The 12,768-nt window shown below is 48.8% G+C and overlaps 1 protein-coding gene across 2 annotated transcripts in view; it reads left to right on the forward strand.

Annotated features, from left to right (window-relative positions):
- The first annotated feature begins 221 nt into the window (after nt 1-221).
- TNRC6B (trinucleotide repeat containing adaptor 6B) overlaps nt 222-12,768 on the forward strand; it is a 216,385-nt gene continuing 203,838 nt past the window's right edge. For both annotated transcript variants that reach the window (XM_068252030.1, XM_068252031.1), the window contains exon 1: nt 222-307. The gene's annotated coding sequence lies outside the window, so the exon portion shown is untranslated. The remainder of the gene's footprint in view (nt 308-12,768) is intronic.

Below are 12,768 nucleotides of genomic sequence, written 5' to 3' on the forward strand. Positions count from 1 at the left end.
TAACAGCCCACAGAGAGGCTCGGAACGCACACCCCCGTACGTCATGGCGTCAAGCCACTCTTTTAGCGCTCAGGCCTACGTCGCGACGGGCGTGACCTCCGTACAGCCAATGAGACGCGGCGGCGAATGAAAACGCTGGCCTCGGAGAGTGACTTGCTGCTCAGCCAATCGGAGGCACAGGAGCGGCCGCCTGTGGCCAATGGCAGCGGCGGGCGGGCGTGACCGCGGCGAGTCATGTTGTGGTGTTGCTGCCAGAGGGCGGGGCGGCTTGTGGTGCAGTCCGGCAGGGAGCGCGGAGTTGGCGGAGGTGAGAGCGGCTGTGAGGCTGCAGATGAGGCCTGTGTGTGTGGCTGCGGGCCCGGGGAGGAGCGGGGTAGGAGGCCCCGGAGTGTGTGGCGGGGGGAGAGCTGGAGGGAGGCGAAGTGTGTCTGACTGGAGAGACGCGGCGTTCTGGAAGCATCTTCGCTGCAGCCCTGCGTGTCCCTCTGCACCCCCCTCTACACCCTGCGTGCCCCTCTGCAGCCCCATATATACCATGAATAGCCAGATATCCTTCTGTATTATACCTCACAGCTGCCTATATACACCCTGCATAGCCAGACATCATGCAATATACCCTACAGCTGCCTATCTACACCCTGCATAGCCAGACATCATGCAATATATACCCTACAGCTGCCCATCTACACCCTGCATAGCCAGATATAATGCAATGTACCTCATATCTGCCAATCTACACCCTAATATGCAATATATACCCTACAGCTGCCCATCTACACCCTGTATAGCCAGATAGCCTGCAATGTACCTCATAGCTGCCCATCTACACTCTGCATAGCCTGCAATGTACCTCATAGCTGCCCATCTACACCCTGCATAGCCTGTAATGTACCCTACAGCTGCCCATCTACACCCTGTATAGCCAGATAGCCTGCAATGTACCTCATAGCTGCCCATCTACACCCTGCATAGCCTGTAATGTACCTCATTGCTGCCCATCTACACCCCGTATAGCCAGATAGCCTGTAATGTACCTCATTGCTGCCCATCTACACCCTATATAGCCAGATAGCCTGCAATGTACCTCACAGCTGCCCATCTACACCCTGTATAGCCAGATAGCCTGCAATGTACCTCACAGCTGCCCATCTACACCCTGTATAGCCAGATAGCCTGCAATGTACCTCACAGCTGCCCATCTACACCCTATATAGCCAGATAGCCTGCAATGTACCTCACAGCTGCCCATCTACACCCTATATAGCCAGATAGCCTGCAATGTACCTCACAGCTGCCCATCTACACCCTATATAGCCAGATAGCCTGCAATGTACCTCACAGCTGCCCATCTACACCCTGTATAGCCAGATAGCCTGCAATGTACCTCACAGCTGCCCATCTACACCCTGTATAGCCAGATAGCCTGCAATGTACCTCACAGCTGCCCATCTACACCCTGTATAGCCAGATAGCCTGCAATGTACCTCACAGCTGCCCATCTACACCCTGTATAGCCAGATAGCCTGCAATGTACCTCATAGCTGCCCATCTACACCCTGTATAGCCAGATAGCCTGCAATGTACCCTACAGCTGCCCAGCTACACCCTGCATAGCCAGATACCCTGCAATGTACCCTACAGCTGCCCAGCTACACCCTGTAATGTACCCTACAGCTGCCCAGCTACACCCTGCAGTGTTCTCCCCAGACTCTTTTAGCCGGGTGCTCCACCCGGCTAGATTTGGTGACCACCCGGCTGTCATCGGCTCACCGCCTCACCTCCTCCTATGCTGTAAGCATAGTTGCCCCGCATTTTCATCTCTCCCCACCCGGCTAATTTTTCATGCCACCCGGCTACTACTTCATGCCACCCGGCTGGAAAAAAATTCTGGGGAGAACACTGCCCTGTAATGTACCCTACAGCTGCCCATCTACACCCTGTATAAGCCTGTAATTTACCCTACAGCTGCCCATCTACACCCTGTATAAGCCTGTAATGTACCCTACAGCTGCCCATCTGCACCCTGTATAAGCCTGTAATGTACCCTACAGCTGCCCATTTACACCCTGTATAAGCCTGTAATGTACCCTACAGCTGCCCATCTACACCCTGTATAAGCCTGTAATGTACCCTACAGCTGCCCATCTACACCCTGTATAAGCCGGTAATGTACCCTACAGCTGCCAATGCAACTGCCCATACAGCTGCCCATCTACACCCTGTATAAGCCTGTAATGTACCCTACAGCTGCTCATCTACACCCTGTATAAGCCTGTAATGTACCCTACAGCTGCCCATCTACACCCTGTATAAGCCTGTAATGTACCCTACAGCTGCTCATCTACACCCTGTATAAGCCTGTAATGTACCCTACAGCTGCCCATCTACACCCTGTATAAGCCTGTAATGTACCCTACAGCTTCCCATCTACGCCTTGTATAAGCCTGTAATGTACCCTACAGCTGCCCATCTACACCCTGTATAAGCCTGTAATGTACCCTACAGCTGCCCATCTACACCCTGTATAAGCCTGTAATGTACCCTACAGCTGCCCATCTACACCCTGTATAAGCCTGTAATGTACCCTACAGCTGCCCATCTACACCCTGTATAAGCCTGTAATGTACCCTACAGCTGCCCATCTACACCCTGTATAAGCCTGTAATGTACCCTACAGCTGCCCATCTACACCCTGTATAAGCCTGTAATGTACCCTACAGCTGCCCATCTACACCCTGTATAAGCCTGTAATGTACCCTACAGCTGCCCATCTACACCCTGTATAAGCCTGTAATGTACCCTACAGCTGCCCATCTACACCCTGTATAAGCCTGTAATGTACCCTACAGCTGCCCATCTACACCCTGTATAAGCCTGTAATGTACCCTACAGCTGCCCATCTACACCCTGTATAAGCCTGTAATGTACCCTACAGCTGCCCATCTACACCCTGTATAAGCCTGTAATGTACCCTACAGCTGCCCATCTACACCCTGTATAAGCCTGTAATGTACCCTACAGCTGCCCATCTACACCCTGTATAAGCCTGTAATGTACCCTACAGCTGCCCATCTACACCCTGTATAAGCCTGTAATGTACCCTACAGCTGCCCATCTACACCCTGTATAAGCCTGTAATGTACCCTACAGCTGCCCATCTACACCCTGTATAAGCCTGTAATGTACCCTACAGCTGCCCATCTACACCCTGTATAAGCCTGTAATGTAACCTACAGCTGCCCATCTACACACTGTATAAGCCTGTAATGTACCCTACAGCTTTCCATCTACACACTGTATAAGCCTGTAATGTACCCTACAGCTGCCCATCTACACCCTGTATAAGCCTGTAATGTACCCTACAGCTGCCCATCTACACCCTGTATAAGCCTGTAATGTACCCTACAGCTGCCCATCTACACCCTGTATAAGCCTGTAATGTACCCTACAGCTGCCCATCTACACCCTGTATAAGCCGGTAATGTACCCTACAGCTGCCAATGCAACTGCCCATACAGCTGCCCATCTACACCCTGTATAAGCCTGTAATGTACCCTACAGCTGCTCATCTACACCCTGTATAAGCCTGTAATGTACCCTACAGCTGCCCATCTACACCCTGTATAAGCCTGTAATGTACCCTACAGCTGCCCATCTACACCCTGTATAAGCCTGTAATGTACCCTACAGCTGCCCATCTACACCCTGTATAAGCCTGTAATGTACCCTACAGCTGCCCATCTACACCCTGTATAAGCCTGTAATGTACCCTACAGCTGCCCATCTGCACCCTGTATAAGCCTGTAATGTACCCTACAGCTGCCCATTTACACCCTGTATAAGCCTGTAATGTACCCTACAGCTGCCCATCTACACCCTGTATAAGCCTGTAATGTACCCTACAGCTGCCCATCTACACCCTGTATAAGCCGGTAATGTACCCTACAGCTGCCAATGCAACTGCCCATACAGCTGCCCATCTACACCCTGTATAAGCCTGTAATGTACCCTACAGCTGCTCATCTACACCCTGTATAAGCCTGTAATGTACCCTACAGCTGCCCATCTACACCCTGTATAAGCCTGTAATGTACCCTACAGCTGCTCATCTACACCCTGTATAAGCCTGTAATGTACCCTACAGCTGCCCATCTACACCCTGTATAAGCCTGTAATGTACCCTACAGCTTCCCATCTACGCCTTGTATAAGCCTGTAATGTACCCTACAGCTGCCCATCTACACCATGTATAAGCCTGTAATGTACCCTACAGCTGCCCATCTACACCCTGTATAAGCCTGTAATGTACTCTACAGCTGCCCATCTACACCCTGTATAAGCCTGTAATGTACCCTACAGCTGCCCATCTACACCCTGTATAAGCCTGTAATGTACCCTACAGCTGCCCATCTACACCCTGTATAAGCCTGTAATGTACCCTACAGCTGCCCATCTACACCCTGTATAAGCCTGTAATGTACCCTACAGCTGCCCATCTACACCCTGTATAAGCCTGTAATGTACCCTACAGCTGCCCATCTACACCCTGTATAAGCCTGTAATGTACCCTACAGCTGCCCATCTACACCCTGTATAAGCCTGTAATGTACCCTACAGCTGCCCATCTACACCCTGTATAAGCCTGTAATGTACCCTACAGCTGCCCATCTACACCCTGTATAAGCCTGTAATGTACCCTACAGCTGCCCATCTACACCCTGTATAAGCCTGTAATGTACCCTACAGCTGCCCATCTACACCCTGTATAAGCCTGTAATGTACCCTACAGCTGCCCATCTACACCCTGTATAAGCCTGTGATGTACCCTACAGCTGCCCATCTACACCCTGTATAAGCCTGTAATGTACCCTACAGCTTCCCATCTACACACTGTATAAGCCTGTAATGTACCCTACAGCTTCCCATCTACACCCTGTATAAGCCTGTAATGTACCCTACAGCTTCCCATCTACACCCTGTATAAGCCTGTAATGTACCCTACAGCTGCCCATCTACACCCTGTATAAGCCTGTAATGTACCCTACAGCTGCCCATCTACACCCTGTATAAGCCTGTAATGTACCCTACAGCTGCCCATCTACACCCTGTATAAGCCTGTAATGTACCCTACAGCTGCCCATCTACACCCTGTATAAGCCTGTAATGTACCCTACAGCTGCCCATCTACACACTGTATAAGCCTGTAATGTACCCTACAGCTTCCCATCTACACACTGTATAAGCCTGTAATGTACCCTACAGCTTCCCATCTACACACTGTATAAGCCTGTAATGTACCCTACAGCTTCCCATCTACACCCTGTATAAGCCTGTAATGTACCCTACAGCTGCCCATCTACACCCTGTATAAGCCTGTAATGTACCCTACAGCTGCCCATCTACACCCTGTATAAGCCTGTAATGTACCCTACAGCTGCCCATCTACACCCTGTATAAGCCTGTAATGTGCCCTACAGCTGCCCATCTACACCCTGTATAAGCCTGTAATGTGCCCTACAGCTGCCCATCTACACCCTGTATAAGCCTGTAATGTACCCTACAGCTGCCCATCTACACCCTGTATAAGCCTGTAATGTACCCTACAGCTGCCCATCTACACCCTGTATAAGCCTGTAATGTACCCTACAGCTGCCCATCTACACCCTGTATAAGCCTGTAATGTACCCTACAGCTGCCCATCTACACCCTGTATAAGCCTGTAATGTACCCTACAGCTGCCCATCTACACCCTGTATAAGCCTGTAATGTACCCTACAGCTGCCCATCTACACCCTGTATAAGCCTGTAATGTACCCTACAGCTGCCCATCTACACCCTGTATAAGCCTTTAATGTACCCTACAGCTGCCCATCTACACCCTGTATAGCCAGATAGCCTGAAATGTACCTCACAGCTATCTACAGTCTCTATATCCAAATATCATGCATTATACCATATCATGCTCTACAGCTGCCTATATACACCTTATATCATGCATTATACTTCACAGCTTCCTGTATACACTATATATAACCTATTATACCCTGCATCTGCCTGTATACTCCCTATGTCTTACATTATACCGCATAGTTGCCCATATAAGACAAATACAAGACAAATAACATTTATATTGCGCTTTTCTCCTTGCGGACTCAAAGCGCCAGAGCAGCAGCCACTATGGCGCGCTCTATTGGCAGTAGCAGTGTAAGGGAGACTTGCCAAAGGTCTCCTACTGAATTAGTGCTGGCTTACTGAACAGGCAGAGCCGAGATTCGAACCCTGGTCTCCTGTGTCAGAGGCAGAGCCCTTAACCATTACACCATCAGCCAACTGCTGATTATATAACATTATATATAATCTATTATACTCCACAACTGCCTATATGCAGCCTATATAATCCATTATGCCTCACAGCTGCCTGTATACACCCTATATCATGCATTATACCCCACAGCTGCTTGTATATATACTATTATTGATATATAAATCAATAATAATATACTTTATATAATCTGTTTTATCCCACAGCTCCTTATATACTATATATATCATGCATTATACCGCACAGCTGCCTATATGCACTATATATAACCTATTATACCTCACAGCCCCCTACATATCCTGTATTGTACTTTGCAGTTACACAGGCACCCTACTGCTGCTTATATTATGCATTATACCGTACTGCTGCCTTTATACACTCTATATAATCTATTATACTCCACAGCTGCCTATACACAACATATATCATGCGTGTTATAACCCACTGCTGCCTGTATACACTCTATATAAACTATTATACCTCACAGCTGCCTGTATACACCCAATATTATGCATTCTACCTCACAGCAGTCTGTATACACTATATATTATCTAATATACATCACAGCTGCTTATATACACCCTATTTAATCTAATCATATATCCTAAACCAAAACTGCCTTTATACACTATGGTATATATTATGTTATACCCCACAGTTCCCTATATACACACTTTATAATTCATTATATCCTACTGTTGCCTGTATATAATCTGTTATACCCCACAGCTGCTTTTATACACTATTATATTAATCTGTTATATCCCACAGCTCCCTATATACACCCTATATCATGCATTATATCCCACAGCTGCCTGTATACGCTATTTATAATCTTATACCCTACAGCTGTATAAATGCACCCCATAGCATGCATTATACCTCACGGGTACCTATATACATGAAATATAATGTATGTGATAATTCCTTGCCAGAAGACACTCTCCGCTTGTGTCTTGATTCTGCTTCCACCTCCCTCCGTTTGCTGAACAGACACGTCGCCCTGGCAACAGCTGAGTCACTTCAGCAGAGGGAGGGGCAGAGTGAAGACACAGGCAGAGAGGGTCTCTAGGCTCGTACACAGTAAAGTCGACTGGGGCAGCCGATAAAGACCACCTCAGCCAACAATCAAGCGTGTGTACGGCAGCCACCAACCCCAAGTGATCACCCGGCCGATCTAGTAATGTATATGCTGCTGCGGCTGATCTACTTGCCCGATTGGCAGCTAACTGGTTTGAAGTAACCGCTCCCCCGCCCACTGTGTGACGTCGCTCGTGCCCCACTTTGTTGTCCCTCTGCACATCTCCCTCCCTCCCCCCCCCCCCCCCCCCCCCCGCTCTACAGCTCTCTGAACTGAAAATAATCACTTTAACACAAATGGAATACTTGGGGATGCTGTCAAATGTTTTGTGTACTTGAGAGTAGTTACTGAAATGTTCATGTTGAGTTTCAGAGTGTGGCATTGGTGTCAGAGGGGGTGATGAATACAGTATAGAGTATGTACATATACTGTTGTTCTTTTTGGTAATCTTCTATGTTCAGGTAGGCATCTCCAACCAAGAGTCTTTGTTGTACTTGTCGTGGCGCGTACCCTACCTGACCTCTAGAGGCTTCCACTATTTGGCCTCTTACGTTTGTTACGTCACACAGGCGAGAGGAATATGGAGGCTGCCATTTGTATTTCCTTTTAAACAATACCAGTTGCCTGGCAGCCCTGCTGATCAATTTGGCCGCAGTAGTGTCTGAATTACACCAGAAACAAGCATGCAGCTAATCTTGTCAGATCTGACAATGTCAGAAACACCTGATCTGCTGCATGCTTGTTCAGGGGCTTTTGCTAAAAGTATTAGAGGAAGAGGATCAGCAGGGCTGCCAGGCAACTGGTACTGCTTAAAAGGAAATAAATATGGCAGCCTCCATATACCTCTCGCTACAGTTGTCCTTTAAAGGACATCTGAAGTGAGAGGGATATGAAAGCATGTCAGGAAGGGAGTCTAACCATAAGTCGTGATAGAAGCTATTCAATAGGTAAGACAGATGCAGGGTGCCTTATATAAATACCGCTGTGAAGGCTCACATAAAATAAAAGCAGAGGAAATAAGAGATTCCTAAGTCAACATAACCTGATACACAGAATGCGGCAAATAAGCCGCCCAAATATTGACAATTGTGAACTGGCTCTATGTTTCACCCCTCCTTTCAGGCAGAGTGCTCCTCTTGTGAAACTTAAAGGTAACCTGAGGTGAGAGGGATATGGAGGCTGCCATACAGTGTTCTCCCCAGCCTCTTTTAGCCGGGTGCTCCAACCGGCTAGTTTTGGTGAGCACCCGGCTGTTATCAGCTCACCTCCTTCTGAGCTGTGAGCAGACTAGCGCACAGAAGCACCAGCCCTGCATTCTCTCATCACTCCCCACCCGGCTACTTTTTCTTGCCACCCAGCTGGAAAAAATTTCTGGGAGAACACTGCCATATTTATTTCCTATTAAGCAATACCAGTTGCATGCCTGTCCTGCTGATCCTCTGCCTCTAATACTTTTAGCCATAGCCCCTGAACAAGCATGCAGCAGATCAGGTACTCCTGACTCAGCTGGCTCAGGTTTTACTGGATTATGCTTGTTTCAGGGTTTTGACACTAATGACAGATCAACAGGCCAGGCAACTGGCATTATTTACAAGGAAATAAATATGGCCGCCTCCATTTCCCTCTAACTTCAGCTTCCCTTTAAAGAGAACATAAAATAGAGCCGGACATGACAGACAACCCGAGGTGAGAGGGATATGGGGGCTGCCATATTTATTTAATGATGGACGGTTTGGGGAGGGGGAGTGTTAGGGTTAAATACTTACCTGTTCTGGCATCCTCTCTCTGGCCAGGAGATCTCTCCACCCCTTCGGAGGTGTGGCCCTGGTCACTTTTTTCCCCACAATTGCTGCAGAGGCTCAGGCCACTCCCATCTGTGTTGCCCCCGGCTTGGCAGCTTAATTGGTGGTTACCGAGCTGAGGGCGGGCCACGGTAACACAGACTAATATTTCTGACCAGCTTCAGAATGATCAGTGTTCTCCCCAGGCTCTTTTAGGCGGGTGCTCCACCCGGCTAGTTATGGTGACCACCCGGCTGTCATTGGCTCACCTCCTGCTATACTATACAGCAGACTTGTGCAGAGAAGCACCAGCCCTGCATTCTATCATCTTGCCCCACCCGGCTACTTTTTCCTGCCACCTGGCTGGAAAAAAAAAATCTGGAGAGAACACTGACCATGGCTGTGACTTTGTGCCTGAGGAAGAGGGCGGAGCATCACTTGTGCCCCAGTTATGTTGGATCAGACAAGTAATTACCCCTGAGACCCCTTCATCCTGCAGCATTAAAGGACCTCTGAAGTGAGAGGGATACGGTGGCTAAATATGGCCCTGCCGAGGAGAACTCACGGAGAAGCATGTGATCAGCTGATAGATTTGTAAGGCTCTGATTGCTCGTTATCATGTGTTAAACCAATAAGTCATCACAGCAAATCAGAACGGAGCAGTTATATTCAACGCAGGAGATTTTGGTGCAGCCGGCGCCTCCATAGACAGTAATGGGAATTTCAGCTATAGCGGCGCACAGGGAGTAAGTTCAGTGCCGTCCGAATACGGAGCTGAAGTTACATTTTAAAACGCTATAGTTCGGCCTGCAGCTGTAGCCGGAAGCTCAAATATATAATACCCTGCTATCCACATGGACCTGGAGGGGGGATAGTAATTTACGCCCCTGGGACTTGTGCAGCAGCAGGATAAGCCATATCGCTGTATCCTGCTCCCAAGTCTCCCGGCACCGATTACATATGTACGCAATCAGAACCGTACAAATCTATCAGATCAAGCAGTATACCGTGCCACCCGCAAAATCTGTTTAATATGACGAGCAAAGTCAATCAGTTCTTGATATGAGGTTTTGCGGCAGATGGGGTTCCAATGAGTAAAAAAATGTGAACACAATTTCTGCTGTGCTCTCCACTGTGTTAGGTCATATCTAGATGATAAAAAAACAGCACATAACGATACACAGCTGTGTTCCCTCAGGTCTATCTGGGCAGGTTATGGCGTTCAGTCTCATGCTGGGCATACATGGGTCGACCCGGCAGCTCGATTAGCCGCCGGATCGACTCCTGCCTCGTCCCCGCGGGCGCTTCCTTATCTTCCGCTCGACTCCCCACTATTGTCCATCCGCGGGGATCGAGCGGGGTATCGATCCGACGGGTCATCGGACCTGTCGGAAATTATCATCTGGGAGCATCAGCGGCTCGATACACGGTACAGAAACGTACCGTGTATCCCCAGCATCATCCAGCAGGTGCTTAGGTTGTGGCCGGCAAGTTCCTTGTTAGTGACATCAGACACGCCAACTCTGCCCAACACGTTTAATCCAATGGACTCATCAGGGGCTAACGTGGCTGGTGCATCAATACTACTGAAATCTATCAGCTGATCCCATGCTTCTCCTGGAGTTCTAGGCAGGACCATCCCTAAAGTCCCATCTACACCATTCAATTTTTGGTCCGATTCGATTCATTGATTTGATTAGATTCAATCCGACATGTCCGATCGGGATTCAATTTAATTTGCAATTCTTTCGCAATGGCAAATTGAATCGAATCCCGATCGGACATGTCGGATTGAATCGAATCAATGAATCAAATCAGTCAAAAATATGTATGAATTAGACGGTGCTTAATGGTGGCTGCCATATTTATTTCCTTTTACACACCAGTTTTCTGGCCGTCCTGCTGATCATTCCGGCATCCTTAGTATCTGAATCACACACCTGAAACAAACATGCAGCTAATCTTGTCAGAAACCTGATCTGCTGCATGCTTGTTCTGGGTCTTTGGCTAAAAGTATTAGAGGCAGGGGATCTGCAGGACAACCAGGCAATGTGCATTGTTTAACCCTCCTGGCGTTATAAAAAAATTCGCCAGGAGGGAGCGCAGCAGTTTTTAAAAAAAAAAATTTTTCCTATATCATGTAGCGAGCCCAGGGCTCGCTACATGATAGCCGCTGCTCAGCGGCATCCCCCCGCCCTCTTCGATCGCCTTCGGCGATCTCCGATCAGGAAATCCCGTTCAAAGAACGGGATTTCCTGGTGGGCTTCCCCCGTCGCCATGGCGACGGGGCGACGTCACTGACGTCGGGACGTCATTGGGAGTCCCGGGCCACCCCTTAGGCGCTGCCTGGCACTGATTGGCCAGGCAGCGCACGGGGTCTGGGGGGGGCGTGCGGCGCGACGGATAGCGGCGATCGTGCGCGGGGCGGCGGCGATCAGGGTGCTGGCGCAGCTAGCAAAGTGCTAGCTACGTCCAGCAAAAAAAAAAAAATTAAACAAATCTGCCCAGCAGGGCCTGAGCGGCACCCTCCGGCGGCTTACCCCGAACTACGTTCGGGGTTACCGCCAAGGAGGTTAAAGCAGGAGGATCAGCCATACTATGTCAGGGAAAAAAACGCACACATATAAGTAGATAAACACTTGATCTACTTACATAACACATGTATTATACTGTCCTCATTTTGATTTCAGTGAATGTTATATAGTAAATTAAGAGAATTATGTTCCTGATGGGAACCATGTCTTTTGCCCACAGTTTGATGCTAAATCCTGATGTCATTTCTGCCCTTTACTATTTTTTCTTTTCTCCTCCAATTGCTGAGTCACCTCAGCCTTGCTTGTAAACACAAGTGAGCAGGGGATCGTGTTTCAGATAAGCAGCTAGGCAGGGAAATAAATGGAAGAGGAGGAATATATTATAGATTAAAAGAACCTCCAGCATGCAACTGTTTGGCAATGGTTATTAAAGAAACTCTGAAGCGAGAATAAATCTCGCTTCAGAAACCGCCGCTATCGCGCCGCTAAACGGGGGTCCCTTCAACCCCAAACCCCCCACTGCAACACTTGGTCGCAGACTTGGTCGCTCCTGGAGGCAGGGCTAACGGCTGCAGCCCTGCCTCCAGTCGCGTCTATCAGCGGCGCATCGCCGCCTCTCCCCCGCCCCTCTCAGTGAAGGAAGACTGAGAGGGGCGGGGGAGAGGCGGAGATACGTGCTGACAGACGCGCGTGGGGCAGGGCTGCGGCGGTTAGCCCTGCCCCAACCAGGAAGCGCTCTCCCGCTGCACCGAGGGGATTTGGGGGTGAAAAGACCCCCGTTTAGTGGCGCGATAGTGGCGGTTTAGCAGGGGCACACATGCCCCTGCTATCTATGAGGTCTGAAGCGAGATTTATTCTCGCTTCAGACTCTTTAAAGGGCCAGTGCTCCTAAGGTATGTGATAACTCCAAATCATAACCGCAGAAAACTTTTTGAATGCGGGTTTAGCATATTTACCACTTAATACACTCAGGCCAGTTGGTGTTGAAATGAAATTTGATTTTTATGGTGACCCTCCCGCTTTAAAAGGAAATAAATATGGCAGCCCTCA

The sequence above is a fragment of the Hyperolius riggenbachi genome, chromosome 9, assembly GCF_040937935.1.
Source record: "Hyperolius riggenbachi isolate aHypRig1 chromosome 9, aHypRig1.pri, whole genome shotgun sequence".
NCBI lineage: Eukaryota > Metazoa > Chordata > Amphibia > Anura > Hyperoliidae > Hyperolius > Hyperolius riggenbachi.